At 34.9% G+C, this 18,510-nt stretch overlaps 1 long non-coding RNA gene across 1 annotated transcript in view; it reads left to right on the forward strand.

Moving 5' to 3' along the window:
* LOC135082247 (uncharacterized) overlaps positions 1-18,510 on the forward strand; it is a 75,397-nt gene that overhangs the window by 27,926 nt on the left and 28,961 nt on the right. The window lies entirely within an intron of this gene.

The following is an 18,510-nucleotide window of genomic DNA, read 5'->3' on the forward strand; positions in this document are numbered from 1 at the left end:
TATTACGAGTAAATAACTACGAAACCCATATTTAACAGGAAGTGACAGGCGTTAATTGCAAAAATGCAATAAAATCTTGCTCAATATTTTTAATAAATAAACTAGAAGATATGCCGAGTTTAGAAACTCCCAAAATTGCAATCAACGGCACAAATTCTTTTCTAGAAGTTACTAGAAGTTTTTAGAAGTCAGACTTGTTTCGTCATGGTTGTACGTAACGCTCGATTTCATAGTGTAATTTTTAGACATTTTAGCAGCCATATGCAAAATAGTTTACATTTACTTAGCGAAACTTTGCTAATACTGTTTATGGTCGTGTGGAAGGCTTGTTAGAGCGGTTACAAAACATGGAGACTTATAAAACATAGTTATATTTTAGAAAAACAATTGTACACACGACGGCACGTCAAAGTAGAGGCTGTAGTATCTAAGTACTGCCTACTTAAATGATATCATTGTAAATTAATAGTAAATAACTGTCCCATTATATACATTTTTAATAAGCCTTAATAGCCGACAGTAGTACTTATTATTCGATTAATAATAGGTAAATATAATACTTATCAAAATTCTGTAATATTAGTAGGTAGGCAGGTACTTGTAATGATATAGAATTGACTTCACCATAGTATTTATATGCATAAATGTTAACATAGACTAGTGTCGGCTGTATATACCATTTACCTAACACCCTGTGTAGTTTCATAGGTGTAAAAATTACATATAATATACTGAGATGTTATACACTGTTCTAGGTACTCAGTCACATGACAACTTGATGGTGTGTTAAACCACCAAGAACTAGTAAATACCTACTATCTACTTCTTATTAAGCTCCCTAGCCTAGCCCTCCCTCCCTGAAACTAAGAATCTGAGATTTACAATTAAAATAGCCGATACAAAAGAAAAAATAATTTGAAAACATAACGACTATTACGAATTCTCATAAAAACGATCATAAAACGAGCGTAAGTAGATTGAATCGCTTTCAACAGATGAGTTAGATATTACTTCATTGATGCGTTTATACAGTGCTGAAAACGTTATATATTTACACCCCTATCTCTTTAGACTTAAAGCTCAAAATAAGTGACTTATTTTGCCGGTTGTATTTTATTACCTGTTTAATGAAAGTTCCATTACTGATGCGTTGAAAGTGTGTGTTGAATGGGAGCTGATTGATGGTCATCTGCATACTTTAGATCTTGAAATCGAGATAAAATCACGCTTTTGTTATGTATGGATCAAAGATTATTTAGTTTTAAATATAGACTCGTTAGTGTTCCATGAAATGATTTTAAGATGATTTTTTAAAAAGAAAAATTTACCTAACTGTTGAGAATGTTTTCATTAAAACATATTTTCTGACATAACAATCACTAACTATTATTTAAACATTCATTCGCTGTAACAAACTAAAAGCTCTAACTTGAAAATAATGTATTCTGGAATAACCAGATATTTAAATTTTCCAATTTAAACTAATAGTTGACTTAAATAATGAAGTTTGAATCAAGTTTAACGCGTCGCTTCAGAAAGTTGTAGAATATTACCCTAGCCAAGCCCTTTGAAATTAAAACCTTATTATGCCTTATTACATGAAGACATAGTCGCAAATTGCGTTAAAGAGAAACTAAAATAACATTATATTAGTGACGCACAACTTTCATAAAGACTAATTTCGTGCCAACACATTTCTCCTTACAATGCAACGTCAAGCAGTTAATAGTAATGGTGCGTTATTATGGCGGTTTCAGCCCATTATTAGAGTCAAGGTTTCCTTTAAATTATCATAAGATAGATGAACAAACGCCTATTGAGTGAAGGCACGAGCTATTATTCAGTTGTGCTGTAAAACAACGTTTTCTCTCACTTTGAGGTCATATTGTACAAAGGCAGTTTATGATTTCACAGTCCGGAAAGTATCCGATCTATGTATATGATATACATAGCGTGTATGTAAACTAGTAAACACATAAGCATTCTAATCAAAGTATAATCTACTTAGAAACACTGAGTGAGATTTAATTTTAAACTTACTGGACTCTACATTAGATACTTGAAATAACATGAATTATCGATCTAATTTATTTAACATTCGGTCATTGCCAGAAATATCTTAAAAAGGTATACGTTTAATAGTGTTTTAAAGTATTTAACCCTGGGTTACACCATCTCCACCATCTTACTTTAACTATAACATACGTAAAAAGTCAAACTCCATACAAAATCACCGGTTTTCATTAAGTAGTTACAGTTACCTAAAGTTAAGGTGTTGCAAGTTGCAACTGATGCTAAATGTTTCCTTCGTCAAGGAATAAAACAACATTATCAGTATCACTGTAAAACACTGCATGTGGGTATCCTTACAAATTGCACGATTAGAATAAATAATAAACCCTGTTTGCATTCTTCCAAATGCAGTCGTACGAGAATGTACGATTTACGATTTTCACACAGGTCGTATACTTTTCCGACGGCCATACATTATGCATGTTGTGATATGTTTCGTGACGTACCCCGATAGGCATTTCTTGGTCACAAGGACGATCTTTAGTATGCTAATTTTATCACAGCGATGCCCAAATAAAGAGACATGTACGAATAATTTATTTCAATGTTCGTACATGGTATTCAAAATAGTTTTGGTTTTACGTGGTTCACGTTTGATACTCACCTCGTTGTAAGAGTAGTAGTAGCAAGTAGTATGTGCCATATGAAGTAGAGAGTGCCCTAATATTAAAATTAAAATATTTTTACTTTAAATAATTAATTAAGTAGTTCAGCTACATTCAGCCGTTGTGGCATGCAGGTCTGAGGTAGAATGGCTAGCAAGAGCTAGTAAGTCTTGTCTTTTCTTATCAAGTATTATAGATAGTAGAAAACTGAGGTAAAAAGAACCTCATTATTAGGCCTAATAAGCACTCATACTAAGGCTTAGTTGCACCACCTAACTTTGCCCGTAACTTTAACGATAACAGGTGTTTTTATAAGGAGTTTGACAGATTTTTGACGTTTGTCAAAGTTAAAGTAAGATGGTGCAACCCAGTCTTAGTCTGATTACTGAATCGGACCAGTTGACTTGATTTTATTTCCATCTGGGAGTCAAACTTCCATCACCAGGGAACCAGACGCAGGTTAGCGTACCATCCCTACAATGTCGTCATTCCACCAGCTCAAACTAAGCGTTTCGATAACTCTTTTATAATGCGAACAGCTAGGGACTGGAATTCGCTGCCTGCTGCTGTCTTTCCTGAACACTATAATTCGGACCTTCTCAAGGCGGGAGTGAATAGGCACTTACAGGGCAGATATGTACCATCCTAGACTGCATATCACTTAACACCAGGTGCGATTGCGGTAAAATACCTGCCTTGTCTTGCATAAAAAAAACTGAGGACTTCCAGATCAAAAGTGAGCAATACATACTATCTAATCACTAGAAGGAGGCTAGTATTAATAAATCTATATTAATAGTAGGGCAGTCAGATACCATCGCTGGCAACAGGTTGCATACCACATCGCGATCAGCGCGTACCGTTAAATTATTCGTTATCGTAACGGTTACTAGATATTATTTTAATCACGCCCCGCGACAGTATCACGGTCGCATGACCCTATTATTTTGGAGCTGTGATTTTTAAACTGTATCTAATTAAAAAGCTGGCTAAATGATGAAGGAAGTTAAACGTCCTCACTAAACCTTCTTCTCGTATTTATAAACGAAATATACAAGATTACACATACCACAAAAATCTGATATGAACAAAAACATCGAATTTTTTATGTAATTTTTTCAACACTAATGGACTAATTTATTATAATACTAGCTTTCCGCCCGCGGCTTCGCCCGCGTGGAATTTTGTCTGTCACAGAAAAACTTTATCGCGCGCGTCCCTGTTTCAAAAACCGGGATAAAAACTATCCTATGTTCTTTCCCGGGACTCAAACTATCTCTATGCCAAATTTCATCAAAATCGGTTGCGAGGTTTAAGCGGGAAAGCGTAACAGACAGACAGACAGACAGACAGACAGAGTTACTTTCGCATTTATAATATTATATAGTTGGGATTAGTTGGGACTAGCGGCCGCCCGCGACTTCGTACGCGTGGATCCCGTTTTACCCCCTTCATCTATCTTACGCGGTTTAGATTTTTTCATACAAATGTTTTTTTCCGCTAACTCCCGTTCCCGTGGGAATTTTGCAATATCCTGTTGTAACTAAGCATTAAGTTTACTAAGGTACCTGCATGCCAAATTTCAAGCGTCTAACTTAAGCGGTTTAGATTTTTCATACAAATGTTTTTTCCCGCTAACTCCCGTTTCCGTGGGAATTTTGCAATATCCTGTTGTAACTAAGCTTTAAGTTTACTAAGGTACCTGCATGCCGAATTTCAAGCGTCTAACTTAAGCGGTTCAGATTTTTCATACAAAACGATTTTCCCGCTAATTCCCATTCCCGTGGGAATTCCTAAGTATCCTATAACCTGCCCAGGAGTATGAAAAATAATTGTACCAAGTTTCGTTAAAATCCGTCGAGTAGTTTTTGTTTCTATAAGGAACATACAGACAGACAGACAGACAGACAGACAGACAGATAGACAGACAGACAAAAATTTTACTGATTGCATTTTTGGCATCAGTATCGATCACTAATCACCCCCTGATAGTTATTTTGAAAATATATTTAATGTACAGAATTGACCTCTTTACAGATTTATTATAAGTATAGATTTAATTTTATCAACACAAACCACAAAATAATTAGTCGGAGAATATTACTATAGAAGTTAAGTCATAAATTATCATTTGTATGTAATTATTCATTAAAGATAATTGTGCAGACAGCTAAAATAAATAATGTTTGAAACAATCTCCTTAATTAATACAAGTAGTATTACCAGTAATTACATTCTACAAATTCTTCTGATTGATCGGGCTGGCATTGAGATGATGAATGATGTGGTGAGTTGCATGGTATTCGAGTAAGTCACTCTTAGGCATGTATTGCAAAACACCAAACAAAACTCGATTCATACTTAGTTAGTTATAGATTCTGTGATTGGTCTAAATTTGAAATTAGATTAATTAAAAACCACGATATCTGCTTAAAAATGAATCAAGCTTTGAGCTTCGGTCTTAATACGCACTTTTATGTAACTGGGTTATGTCAATACGATTCGCCTTTGACCTAAAATACAATATTTAGCCTAGCCGTAGACTGACTTTTTGTCGGCCCATAGGTCTGCGGGGAGTTTACTTGAAATTCTTCTGCAAACTTGAATATAGCGCCTTTTGTGGCTCATAGAGTTTGACGCCAAGGCTATGAACTCAGTTGCTTTAACTAAAAAGAAAAATAATGACAATATAATTTGTAGAAATGTGTAACTAACGAATTGCATTACATATTTATTAATTTTTATTAAGCTAGCTAAAAATTACAGCTACTATTCCACAACAAAATTATTACGAAAAGTCAAATTAATTTTATTTTCAAGTTATTTTTTCTTTTCACTTCCACTCCCACTCCCATTCGGTGGACCAACGACTCAGTGAAGTTCACGGGAAGCGCAATACCGCGTTGTTGTGAAAAATCCCTGGGGGAGGCCTTTGTCCAGCACTGGACGTCATTTGGCTGAAAAGAACGAACGAATTTTTTCTTTCACTAACTGAAATTGTCATAAAAAGTTTATCATTTCAGTGAATGATTCATATCAATCGCAATGCCCATTCAACAAGATATCGAAAGATAAGTGAGACATGAGGAATTTGGGAAGTGATCTTGCAAGTGCACTTAAGAGAGTGCCCGGTTCATTGATAATAGACAGTTAACAGACTTTACATTTCTGTTGCAAAATAGCATCTATTGTAATGACATAAGATGCCTGAGTGTAAGTTTGATGTGCTGTCTTATACTGATAGGATGTTTGATAAAACTGTCACAGATTGAAGAAGAATGTTTGGATTTTTATCATTTGTTTACTCAGCGATTGTATTTTTATCTTATTATGAGTAAACAGTTACACTATCGATATTGAGATAGGTAACTACTTAGAATGCAAAGGGTTAAAAAATTATCTGGCCAGTGTTTTTGTGAGCTTTTTTTTGCTTCCTTGACAATTGTTTAGCTTGTAGGATTACGTATTAATCACCACTTAGTAGGTGTCTTTATTTTTTATACATTTGAATAAGTAGTATGTCATTGTCTACACTTTCCAACCAGCATTAGTGCATATTCCTCGCTTTTGAAACTATGAGTGATTCTTATCTGTATTATTTCTATTCAAAAACCACAAAAACAGGCAAAACTGAAGTTGTTCTCAAATTCTAACGCCAAGTACATACATAAAACTTAAAAAAACTGTTAAATTTCGAGTCACGTTTCGTTCATGACCGCCAATAGGTACGAATTTGATCGAACAAAGACCAACTAGCTGCCAAAAGAAACTGACTACCAATCTGACTGAAGTTTTAGGTGGAAAATGTCTGGAAGCTCAGTGTCGCCAAAGATTAAATTACAACGTTACCTAATTGTGCCTATTTTGCCTATAGAGTTTACTGTTCTTATGTAAATGATTAATGTGTGTTGTCCTAATAAATTGCAAATTGTAACAGTCATTTACTGCATTTGCAAATAAAAAAAAATCTATAGGTAGGTACTGTAGGAAATATCATAATGTAATGCCGCAAAATATACTTACCTACTCAGTATGTATTAAACATTCATTGTCATTTTACTGTCAAGTGCAACTTCATATTTAATTATATAATATGAAAATCTTTAATGTGACAGTACCTACCCGATTATCATTATTTCCCAGAGTTAATAAATCACAGACAAATATTTCTGTGACGCTGATTAATTGATGTAACGATTTATTGAATTATCTTTAGAAAGCGACAACGGATTTTTTTTAATGTATAATAACTAATTTTAGTCGTGAATTATAAAAAAAACACTTGTTATTTTTAATCGGCCGCCAGAATTAGTTTAGATGTTGAGAAACGGATCGTTAGTCTGCTATTGTTACAGACTGCGATTACACTGGAAACTGACTAATTTACTCTTGGTAAACAACGAGTAATTAATTTCCAAGCAAATGGCTAAAAAACGGAGCAATTTCGTGCCAGAAGAAAGATAGTAATTAATATTGTTAAAGATGTTGTTGTGGCTTCACTACTTTTTTAGCTATAATACATCTTGATTTCGTTTCATCTTTATTGAATGTGATTTTTTACGTATTTTATACTTCAATAATATGAACAATAGTGGGTAAAATGCTTCGCAGATTGAGTCAAGGTTTTTGAGCTAATATTAATAGTTATTAAAAGAAGAAGAAAAGAATAGTTACTAATATTGCTATAGGTGCCTATCTTCAACTATTGGTTCTTTTTAATTAGTTTTAAATGAACACTAGTGGTTTTACAATGTCCATAGAGTTGTGTGTAGAGACTTGTGTAGTAATTTGTCACGTCATATAATGAGAATGAGATACATAAAGGGTATTATCGCGGGAACAGCAAATAATAGATGTTGGTTTGTGACTGACGTTCGTTCAACACTACTTATTTATTCATTAACATAAACAGTCAATAATATATCTATTACTGTTGCACAAGACGCTAAGTACCGCTGTTTACCAACTTGTCTATGATATTTTAATGTTAACAACTTTTAATGAATGTCGAGTAGCGAGTTAAAACGACAGACTTATGTTTACTTATTATTGGCAATTTAATAAGCAGTCACCGCCTGTTTCCATTCAGTTTTCTAAGACAGTCTAAGAAATAAAATTTATACAATGTGATCGCGATTAGATGTGGTCAAGGCAACAGGACTAACTAATTATATAATTCATTAATTTAGGTACTTTTCATTTCAGGAACTACCTACTTATTTGAATTGACTAAGAAGCTTCTGTTATTGACTGATCTATGTAATTTTATTGATAGGCAGGAAATACTTACTTGAACTGCACTAGGGGCTTCTGTTGTAGGCTGATCTATGTAATTTTATTATCAACACCTTGCGCTGGAGTAACGGGCTCGGTCGATGACAGCGGCGCGGGCGCACGCCGCAATTTACAGTTTTTGTATGGAGGACTTATGGTGTTACATCACGGATGTTACGCGATGCTTTGAGATTATAAAGTAACTGCGTTTACCCGACGGGGTTATAAAATCAAAGGCTGTCGATAACCGCTAGGGTAAACGAGTTCTTGAACAGAGATCAGGTGTAGTAAAGACTTAGGAAAAGGAATTGGTAATTTTAAACTTTCGAGTTCCATTTCAACTAAAATAGGCTGCAGCATAGCAGCCAAAACGTCAAACCATGAGGGCTTGATCTCTAGTGCAACAAAAATTATTTGCAAGCTGCTATTGCACTTGCCCCTTTCCTCTTTGTAGTGGCGGCCACACTTTTTATTTAAAGCTAAGTTACTTAGAATTGTAATCCACTGATTTTTATTAATATAAAACCCATCATTGCTAGCAATAGTTTTCTAAGGCTGAGTTGTACCACCTAATTTTAACCGTAAATATGTGACGTTTGATAATGTTAAAGTAAGATGAGCCAGCCTGAGATTCTTCGAGAATTTCCTTGATATTTGTTTACTTTGTAGAGACGCTATTTTTGCTCGCACATTAATTAAATCTCATATGAGACGGGTACAGGAATGTAAATATGTATGTCCATTACGCGCACACGCACGCGAGTAAATTGCGAAAAATCAGTTAGATGTTTTTAAGTACATCTAGCTTTTTAGGGTTGTCTTCAACTTAAGACAGTACAAAAACTAGATGGATCGTTTAATTGAGATGACTAAAATAAATTATTCTTAAATTGATAAATTATAATTAACTTTATTAAATGTTGAAAATGTATGTAGTTGTTAATGATAAAAATCAACAAGCTGCTGATGACTTAATTTGACGCTTTATATAGTAAAGGAAAGAAAAAAAGGAATTCTACACGATACATAGACTCCTTTAGTTGTCGCAGTTGCAGGGCCACAACCCGGGCAATCATATTGACTTATTTTCAGGAAAGCTGCATTTCAGCCTCTAATACTCTAAATTCTAAATAAACAGAGAACCTACATTGACAATTTATGTAGCTCTAGAAATTGAACCTTGGACCTCCAAATCGAGAGAGTTCAACGCTCTAACCACTACATCTAGAAGGAGGCATAGCAATTTAACCACAGTCTTGAGATATTACAAAAAAAAAACTAACAGCTAATAGTAGGTAACATCTACATACCAATTAAGTAGTCTTGTTCTGTGTGCTATTCTATGAAATAAAATAATTTTATGATGTTTTTTTATCCTCATCGTTCGTATAGCCCCTTTTTTTTTTTTTTTTTTTTTTTTTTTTTTTTTTTTTTTTTTTTTTTTTTTTTTTTACGGGGAAAAAATGCATTGAATCGCATACCTACCCTGCGGGGACAGGGTAGGTTATGTGGGGCTCACCAAGTCAGAAGGACGAGGCATACCCACTAAAAAGACCCCGGTGCTCCGTCACTCGCCTAAGTGGGAGGAGACTGTGGGTTTCCGGACAAAGCCCAGCCCCTCCCGGCGATTGCCCGCCTACACGGCGGGCCCTACAAGCCCCCAGGACGGGGGGCGGCAGGAACCGCTGGAAGCACACAGCTGTTCCCGTCCGACGGTGGTGGTGACCTGTGCAATGCAGGCGGGGGCGCCCCCACGCCCCCAGCCCGCTGGCCATCACCGAGGAGAGGAAACTGGAGGCGATCATATTGTCGCCTCCTCTGACCCCTCCGCCGTCGTCGGAGCGAGGGCGCGTTTGGATCATCCTCGCGCTCTCGCTCGTTCGTATAGCCCCTAACGTAGCATTTAATCTCCTCCTGTAAGTACCTACCTAGACCTTAACCGGTCCGGACTCGTTCAGAGCTGGTTCTCTACAGGAAGTCTACAATCAGACCTTGGATTAGATAAGCTTGATTAAAATTCGCTTTTAAACCGCGGTTATGTAATCCCAGATGCTGGAAATAGCAAAAACATTTCAGTCACGTTTTAGCAAAAAAAAAATTGTATTTTTTTTAGACTGACAATATTTAATTAGCAACACTTTAGAGTACAGTCAGCGTCTAATAGTTCGTGACACACAAAGTAGCCAAAAAAATTGTAACACGTCTTTGTTGCAGTTGGAATAAGGTTGAGTTTGTCAAGTTTTTGGCCACCTTGTACAATGTACAGTCCACGATGAGTAGGTATTGATATTTTAAAATATAAAAAATCTTATTTTTGAACAGATTTTCAATAGTCCATGTAAAAAGCAAACGTCACCAATGGATGATGGTTATGTATTTAACTTGGGTATCAAAAGATGAGAGATTAAGCAAGAATTTTACTAGCTGTCATACAATTAATAAATCTCCAAATTAAACGGTTAAAAAATGTAAAGATTAGAGATTAAGCAAGATTTCACTAATCTTTTCAAACATAATACTTTACTATACTATTATAATTAATTATTAATATACTTAACAGATAACTGTAGAATGTGCAAAGAAATTGTGAAATAAAGGTTTAAACTCAGCTTCCAAAATAAATTGTTTTCACGCTCGTGAGAAAATCAAAATTCAAGGTTTTATACTACAGTTGTGTAAAAATGGACCGAAGTGAAATTTAGTTATAACTGAAATACAAGTGACTCAATCACACCTTCTAACATGCAAAAAGTGTTATATAAGGAGAAATAAATGAATGATTTGCGAAGAAAGTTACAAATAGATAGCACTCGTCGGAGTTGTCGCTCGAGAATTTGAATGCTGAATCGCAATGTTGATGATATAAACGATAAAATGTTCAGTTACAATGTTACGTAGTGTAATGGAAATGGAATGTGAAATATGGAGTCAAGATTTTTTGGAAGATTTCATGATGATCATTGATAAATGCGCTGGCATTGTGTTTGTGAAATCTTTCCATAACAAGCCATTCGATATCTCCTTAATAGCCATTAAAGAAACATTCAAAGCAAGTAAATAAAAGAATAATTCCAGTTGTCGTTAATTAATTAGCTTAAATTGAAGTACAGGCGACACAGTACATCGGACTATACATATTCATTGTATAACAGTCTTTATTACTACGCTTTAAGTTGCTATTTAAGCTTGATGAGCTGTCGTCCGTACCTTCGTAACCTTGTAATCATAACTCACTCACTTTTTTCTCATCTGTATATTTACCTTTGTCACAGATAAACATCCTACATCCACGCAAGGGCACTGAACTTCCCAAAACATACAAAAACTCTGGTCATTCACCCACATCTAGAGCCTTATAAAGTCCGGCCATTTAATATCAAGCTCTGAAACTTAACAGGCATTTTTGAACTGTAATATTTCCTAAAGCGTTAGCAAGCAATTATACGTTGTCAAGGCTTTAAAATCGAGTAAAAGTTGGCCGCGATCGGTAGAGTCGGTGTTATTAATATTACTACAAGTCTCTACTGAGATTGGTACACTAAAAGTACCCGATTTCTTTAGTAAGGTGTGTCTAGCTGATAATGTAGAGTCAAATTTTAAAAATATGATTTTGAACTGTTTAATATCTTTAGTAAAAGTTGAAAACGTCCTATAAATTAATTAACCCATAAATACATTTTAATCTGGCTCTTACTTTGAAGTGAAAGAGAAAGACAGTAAAACCCTAAACCAAAATACAAGCAAGGTCTTGCTAAATGGCCTTAGTTACATTTATTAACATTTTCTAAAGGTACCCTACAATTTATTCCATAAATATTATTCCATACGTTTAGCATATACATATGTATAGGAAGTTCCAGCCTTATTAATTTTTACTAACGAACATCAAAAAACACTGCCAAGCTTTTGCTCATAGTAACATTATTATTTAATCATATTACCTACTCTACTATACACTATACAGCCCTACTTTTGGACCCGTTGGGAGTCAAAGTATGAACTTGTATTTTTTGAAAACAATAGAGCTGTGCAAATTTGGGAATTACCTACTAACCTACTTCTTACTAGTGTTTAACCTTCGCCTTCTGTCAACAAAAACTACTTGCCTAACACCTAAAGCTCATGATGCAACCTTCCATAATGCATATAATTGAGCACAACACCATAAACCTTACTTTAATTCGCGTTATTTCTTATCGATGTATGTAACATGTGATTTTGTTTATAATCACCCAAAATTATAGCTTAACGACCAATAGCATGGTAGAATGTGTTTGTAAAGGCACACGTCCACTGCAATCGCGGCGAACATTCGCTAGCCATACTTTATTCCAAGCCTTATGTTGATAACAATTAAGAAGACTTCCGTAGCCTGATAAACATGATACCGCGACTCAAGTCGGGATAACGACATCTATGAGTGAAAATTGGAACTATCATTTCCAAGGCGTAACGCCATTATGCAAAATGCGGTACTTTTTAACTTAACCTAAACGACTTGAAAGAAATAATACGTGCTTTGTTAAACACCTGCAATACGGACTTTGCAATATTGTACACGAAATATCATTTGTAAATCATAAAAAAGGAAAAAAGATCGTGTTCGTATCGGATTGTACAGACGGCAGCACAACAAGCTAAACACTGTGAGGTCTTGAACAATTGTAATAAAGTCGAGTTTACAATAAAAAAATATAGACTGATGTGCTATAGTTCGTACTTTGCTTCAGCGAATAGTTGCGCACTTCTTTGGAAGTATACCTTTACATGTTAAATTCGAACCTTGTTCCAATTCAGAGCAAAACGAATCTTGCGTGCAGCAAATATTTAATGTTATCTAACACCTAAGGTTATTATAGCGCGAAATAAAACAATAAGGTGAGCTTTATTACTGAGCACATACGGCTTGGTTATCAAAAGTTGTGCAACTAATACCCTTCTTTATTATATTCTATAACACTTATTAAACACCTTCATCCAAAACTGGTTTATTTATTTTTATACAGTGTGAGTCACGTTAAAGTGTACATATGAAAATAGATGAAACTAGACCTATTTTTATCGACAAAAAAGAGGTCAAAAATTTTTTGAGATTTTTTTAAAAAAATTTATAGAATTTTTTTTCTTCCAATTACTTATTGTAAAGAAAACGTAATAACTTTTAAACTAAGCGGTATATCCTGATAAAATAAAAACAGTAATAATTCTAAATAACAGGCAATACTAAAAATATACATAAAATACACAAAAAAGGCCAACAAATAACAAAAAATGATAATTTTTGAAAAAAATCTGCTTAAAAATTCGTGTTTTTTTGGTTATTTGATAAATTTCTCCAAAAAATGCCCCTATAACTGGTGGTTTTTATTACTTTGTATTATTCTCTATCGTATTACCTTCGTAAAAACAAAAATCGCATGTCTTTATCCCTATCACAACGTTTGCAATGATCGTTTGAACTAAGCCTCTCCGAGCGCGCCATTCAACGCTTCGTTAACAACAAAACTGAAAATGGCTCTAGATTTGTAATTTTGATAAAGACAAGTTAGATTTCAAATAAAAACAAAAGATTTCGAAGTAAAATAAGCATTTTAGTGAAAATTAAAATTGTCTCTACCTGTAGCGGAGAATAATGTTGTGGCAGGCCTTTGTTCAAACGATCATAGCAAATTTTGTGATAGGGATAGAGACATGCGATTTTTGGTTTTACAAAGATAATACGATAGAGAACAATACAAAGTAATAAAAACCACCGGTTATAGGGGCATTTTTTGGAGAAATTTATCAAATAACCAAAAAAACACGAATTTTTACGCAGATTTTTTTCAAAAAGTATATTTTTTTATTATTTTTTGGCCTTTTTTGTGTATTTTATGTATTTTTTTAGTATCGCCTGTTATTTAGCATTATTACTGTTTTTATTTTATTAGGATATACCGCTTAGTTTAAAAGTTATTACGTTTTCTTTACAATAAGTAATTGGAAGAAAAAAAATTCTATAAAAAATTAAAAAAAAATCTCAAAAAATTTTTGACCTCTTTTTTGTCGATAAAAACAGGTCTAGTTTTATCTATTTTCATATGTACACTTTAACGTGACTCACACTGTATACCACAGTTACTCGCATACTGAAGAGCAAAATAAATTATATTGTTATACTGCCGCCTCGGGGCTAGATATCACTTTTCACTTCTTAATAATACTTATAGGAGTGGCTGTAAGACGAATGGACAAGTGTGAAGGCGTATTATTATTTTGAAGAAACGTACATTAATGATCATCTATCATAATTTGGCTTTATTCTATTTGCAGTGGGAATTTAACGGCACGTGTAATAAAGAAGAAGTGGTTGGCCGTAATAATATTTAAGTCTCTCAGTGAGATTGCGATCTCTAATTACACAAGTTTTTTTAAAGATTTGGTATTAGTAATGCATATTTACTAAGTCCCGTTAACAGCCGAAATCCTGGCTACACAGGAGTTGCAGAGGTGGGAATGAGAGGTGGTAATAAGGTGGTAAGCTAAATATGCTTGAGTTACGAGTGGATTCATAACAATGTCCAGCGCTACAAAGATCGAACCAGTGTTCCTCGGATCAGCGGGGTTACTCCGAAAAATGTTATCCGAAGTTTCGAATGTTACCATCCCTCTCACGCAAAGCGTGATGCCAGATTTTAGCGACTGTGACAGATAGAGCCGAAACTACGTAAACATGGTTTCGGAGTAGCCCTCCTGATCCGACACCGACATATTTGGCTATTGTAATTTCAAATTCAATTATCTTCCATAGTATAATTAATTGTGATTATTTACGAGACATAGAAACTATACTAAATTGGTTGACCCTTGGATGTAAATACGTTCTGTGACAAACCGTAATAGACCCATTCAAAACCACACGGACAAAAGTTGGTTAGAATATCATATCATTTCTGTTCTATTCTAGAAAATGTTCGTTCGTTCGTTTCAGCCAAATGACGTCCACTGCTGGACAAAGGCCTCCCCCAAGGTTTATCCCTCCCTCTAGAAAATGTATATCTTGTTAATAATAAATAATACTGCGGCTATTATTAATTGACGGTCATTCAATCGGAAAATGACAGCCACGACGTTCAATATTGTTTAATGAAATAATAGTGGGCATGACAAAACACCTCGGCAACAGAAAGACACGCACTGTGAAACAATATCTATAGCCTGCGCCAATAGAAGATGACAATTCACTAAATAAAGCACGAAAATAAATTTGACGAAAATAGAGATAGAACTGACCAGAGTATCTTCATACTTTACTTTGCAAAAAAATACGTTTCACAAATCACCATGCTAAACCAGCGTCATCGTAAAACATTATAAATGTGAACGTTTTGTGAAGATTGGATCTGGATGCTGGTAACATCCATCTGGATGTTTGACACTCTCATAAAAAACTACTAAACAGATTTTGATGAAACCTTACAGTAGGTTTTTTTAAATTCAAATTAAAAAAAGGCTTGTTTGTTACAAATATTGCTTGTTTATATTGCGCGGGCTTTAAGTAAGGCGCCTGCTCTATAATAATCACAACGTAATTTAGGCCGGTGGCGAATTGAAAACCGTTTGATTACGAGACCATAGTTCTGCTGACCTTACAATTTGCTGACGGATTCAGGGCTACCAAACGTATTTTTGACTTCTTAATTTACTCGTAAGAAATATAACTTAGTATGCTACTGATTACCAAAAGCTCCTTTAGTTAAGTTATCAGAGTGGCTTTTTTGTAGGCTTTATCTTTTTCATTATTAAAATTGATTGTATTTTCTTGAAACATTTAGTTAAATTGGTATAATAGTTTAGGTAAAATGTTCTATGGACTGAATACTTATCACATACATTTTAAGAAATAGACTAGTTTATTCTGAACTATTAATGATACCGTTTGACAGAACTCGTGAAGCACTTTTAAGATCAGTAACTCGTTTTTTAATATCTTGTATAGTTTAGTAATAATCTAGTGAGATAAGTTATCGTTCCCACCCTGTATAGTATACCTAATGGATCTTTATTTTGCAAATGGTAGAGTTAAGCCAAAAAATGTGAACCCTAATCTGTATTTCTTAACTCTGCTCTATAATAGAGGCGTGGGTCGCGAAAATGGCGTTCGTACTAACGACTCTATTCTTTATTACCACAACGAAAACGACCAAATTGCGACACAGCAATTTGTTTGTGAATGAACGGGGCTAATTATTTGTTTATTATCTTTAGAACGTATCTCCTTGGATGTCAAATCCATTAAATCTGAAGAAAGTGTAATGAGAGGAAAGTAAGGAATAAAACGTTTTAAATTGTACATAATTTTTATATTTTAAGTCCAGCTAGTTAGCGGTTCCGCTCGCCATTTAGTTAATTTAATTATAATGGAGAATCTGATTTTGTTTATTAAATAAAATTATAATAAAAAAAAACTTTTTAAAAACAAGCTTTATCCTGAAATGCAGTTGTACTAAAACAAAAAAAATAATTGTATGCTTGGTTCAAAGAATTTCGAAAGCTTGTATCGCGCATGGAATTTATTCCTCTTTTTTTCTGTTTGCGCTACAAGCTTTCGAAATTCTTTGAACCAAGCATACAATTTTTTTTTTCGTTTTAGTACAACTGCATTTCAGGATAAAGCTTGTTTTTAAAAAAGTTTTTTTTTATTATAATTTTATTTTACACTTTTTAGTTGTATCTCAATCTCTGGGTCATTATTAAGCACCAAAGTGCTCGAGAAGTCGAATCCAACGAGCACAAACTCGATAAGATTCCGCCGTTTCGTTTAGGATTTCCTATGGCCACCTCCTGACTCCATCATCAGGACCCTGGACATCATCTAGCACCCGTTCTTTGTTCATAGTACGTCAATGACATCCCCAAATATCCGAATACGGATTTAGCCCTCTTTGCGGACGACACCGCACTCTACAAGTCCGGACGTACCTAATCGGAATTACGTCATCTTACGCGCTACTATATTAGCTCCAACGCGCAGTAACACAATTAGGCGAATGGTTCAGGAAGTGGCGTATCGAGGTAAATCCCGAAAAAAGTGCAGCAGTGTACTTTTCTAGGGCTTTGTCTGCGAAACGTGCTCCGGTTCGTACTCGTCCTAATGTCCCCACCCATCTCACCTTAATTGACCAAACTATTCCTTGGAAGAGTAAGGCCAAGTACTTAGGTGTCACCCTCGACCAGAGATTATCGTTCGCTCCGCACCTCAGACGCGTCTTGAGCCGTTGCGAACCACTATACCCACCGACTCTGCCACCTTAGTTGTAAATTGTCATTTAGAAATAAGTTGACAATTTAAAAAACCTGCATCCGTCCCGTGTTGACTTACGCCAGTCCGGTGTTTGCTCACACTTCTTGCACAGTCCTTAAGAAATTCCAGACTCTCCAAAACAAATTCTTACGCCGAGCCACGGATGCCCCGTGGTTCGTGCGTAACACGAATCTCCATAGAGATTTCGAGATCCCATCGATTGCCACCTCCCTAATCCATCATCAGGACCCTGGACATCATCTAGCACTAAACTGCTCGAAAAGACAAATCCAACGATCCCAAACTCGATGCGATTCAGCCGTTTCGTTTAGGAGTTCCTATGGCCACCTCCTGACTCCATCATCAGACCAGCTCAATGGTACCATAACATTGCATTGTCATCGTACTTACATAAGTATACCAAATTTCAGCTCAATCGGTTGAGGAGAAGTGGTCTTAAATTCAGTTGCAAGATTTGTCCCACACATACTAACAAGTGAAGTCAATATATAAAGCTTGTAAAAAACATTTTGAAAAAACATTTGAGGTTTTGTTAGGAATTTCCTGAAAAAGAGCAATGATGGTCTCCACATAAACAATATTGTTTACATAATTAATTACCACTTTATTTATTTATTTATTTTATTTGGGAAATTAACGGCGATACATTATTGGTAATATTGTACATTTGTATTGAATAAAACTTACAGCTATTACAGATTTTCACAGAATATAATTTTGAGTTGGAAATGTCGAACTGTCACTTCCTCCTAAATTAAGGCAAAAGTCACCTAACAACTTAATATTCTCGTAAGTAAAAAAGAAAAGTATAATCTAAACATGCTCGTGTCATGGACTCGAACTCAAAACCTCCTAGTCGAAAGTGTGTCATTTCTCTACGACTGTGGAAGTAATTAAACCAACTGGCAATTGCCTGAAGCCACAAGGAAATGCTTAACGTTTTTATATTAAAAAAAACGCGTAATAATTTACAATCACGTCCAATGCATTTCATAAACCTCCTTAACAGAACGAGGTCGCATACAGATTGGGATCGCCTTATCAATATCGTATAGCGGTGGTATAATATGCTAATAGTGTCCCACAGTACTGCATTCGGACTTATCTCGGGTCACTGACCCCGATAACGATACCTGCAGCCTGCACTGATAAGATTTGAATTACTTGCATTAGAATATAAAGGTTGTTAGTTTCTAACGGTTGTTGTGAGTACACACTAGGCTGAGTTGCACCATCTTACTTTATCCGTAACTA

This window comes from Ostrinia nubilalis, chromosome 21 (genome assembly GCF_963855985.1).
Source record: "Ostrinia nubilalis chromosome 21, ilOstNubi1.1, whole genome shotgun sequence".
NCBI lineage: Eukaryota > Metazoa > Arthropoda > Insecta > Lepidoptera > Crambidae > Ostrinia > Ostrinia nubilalis.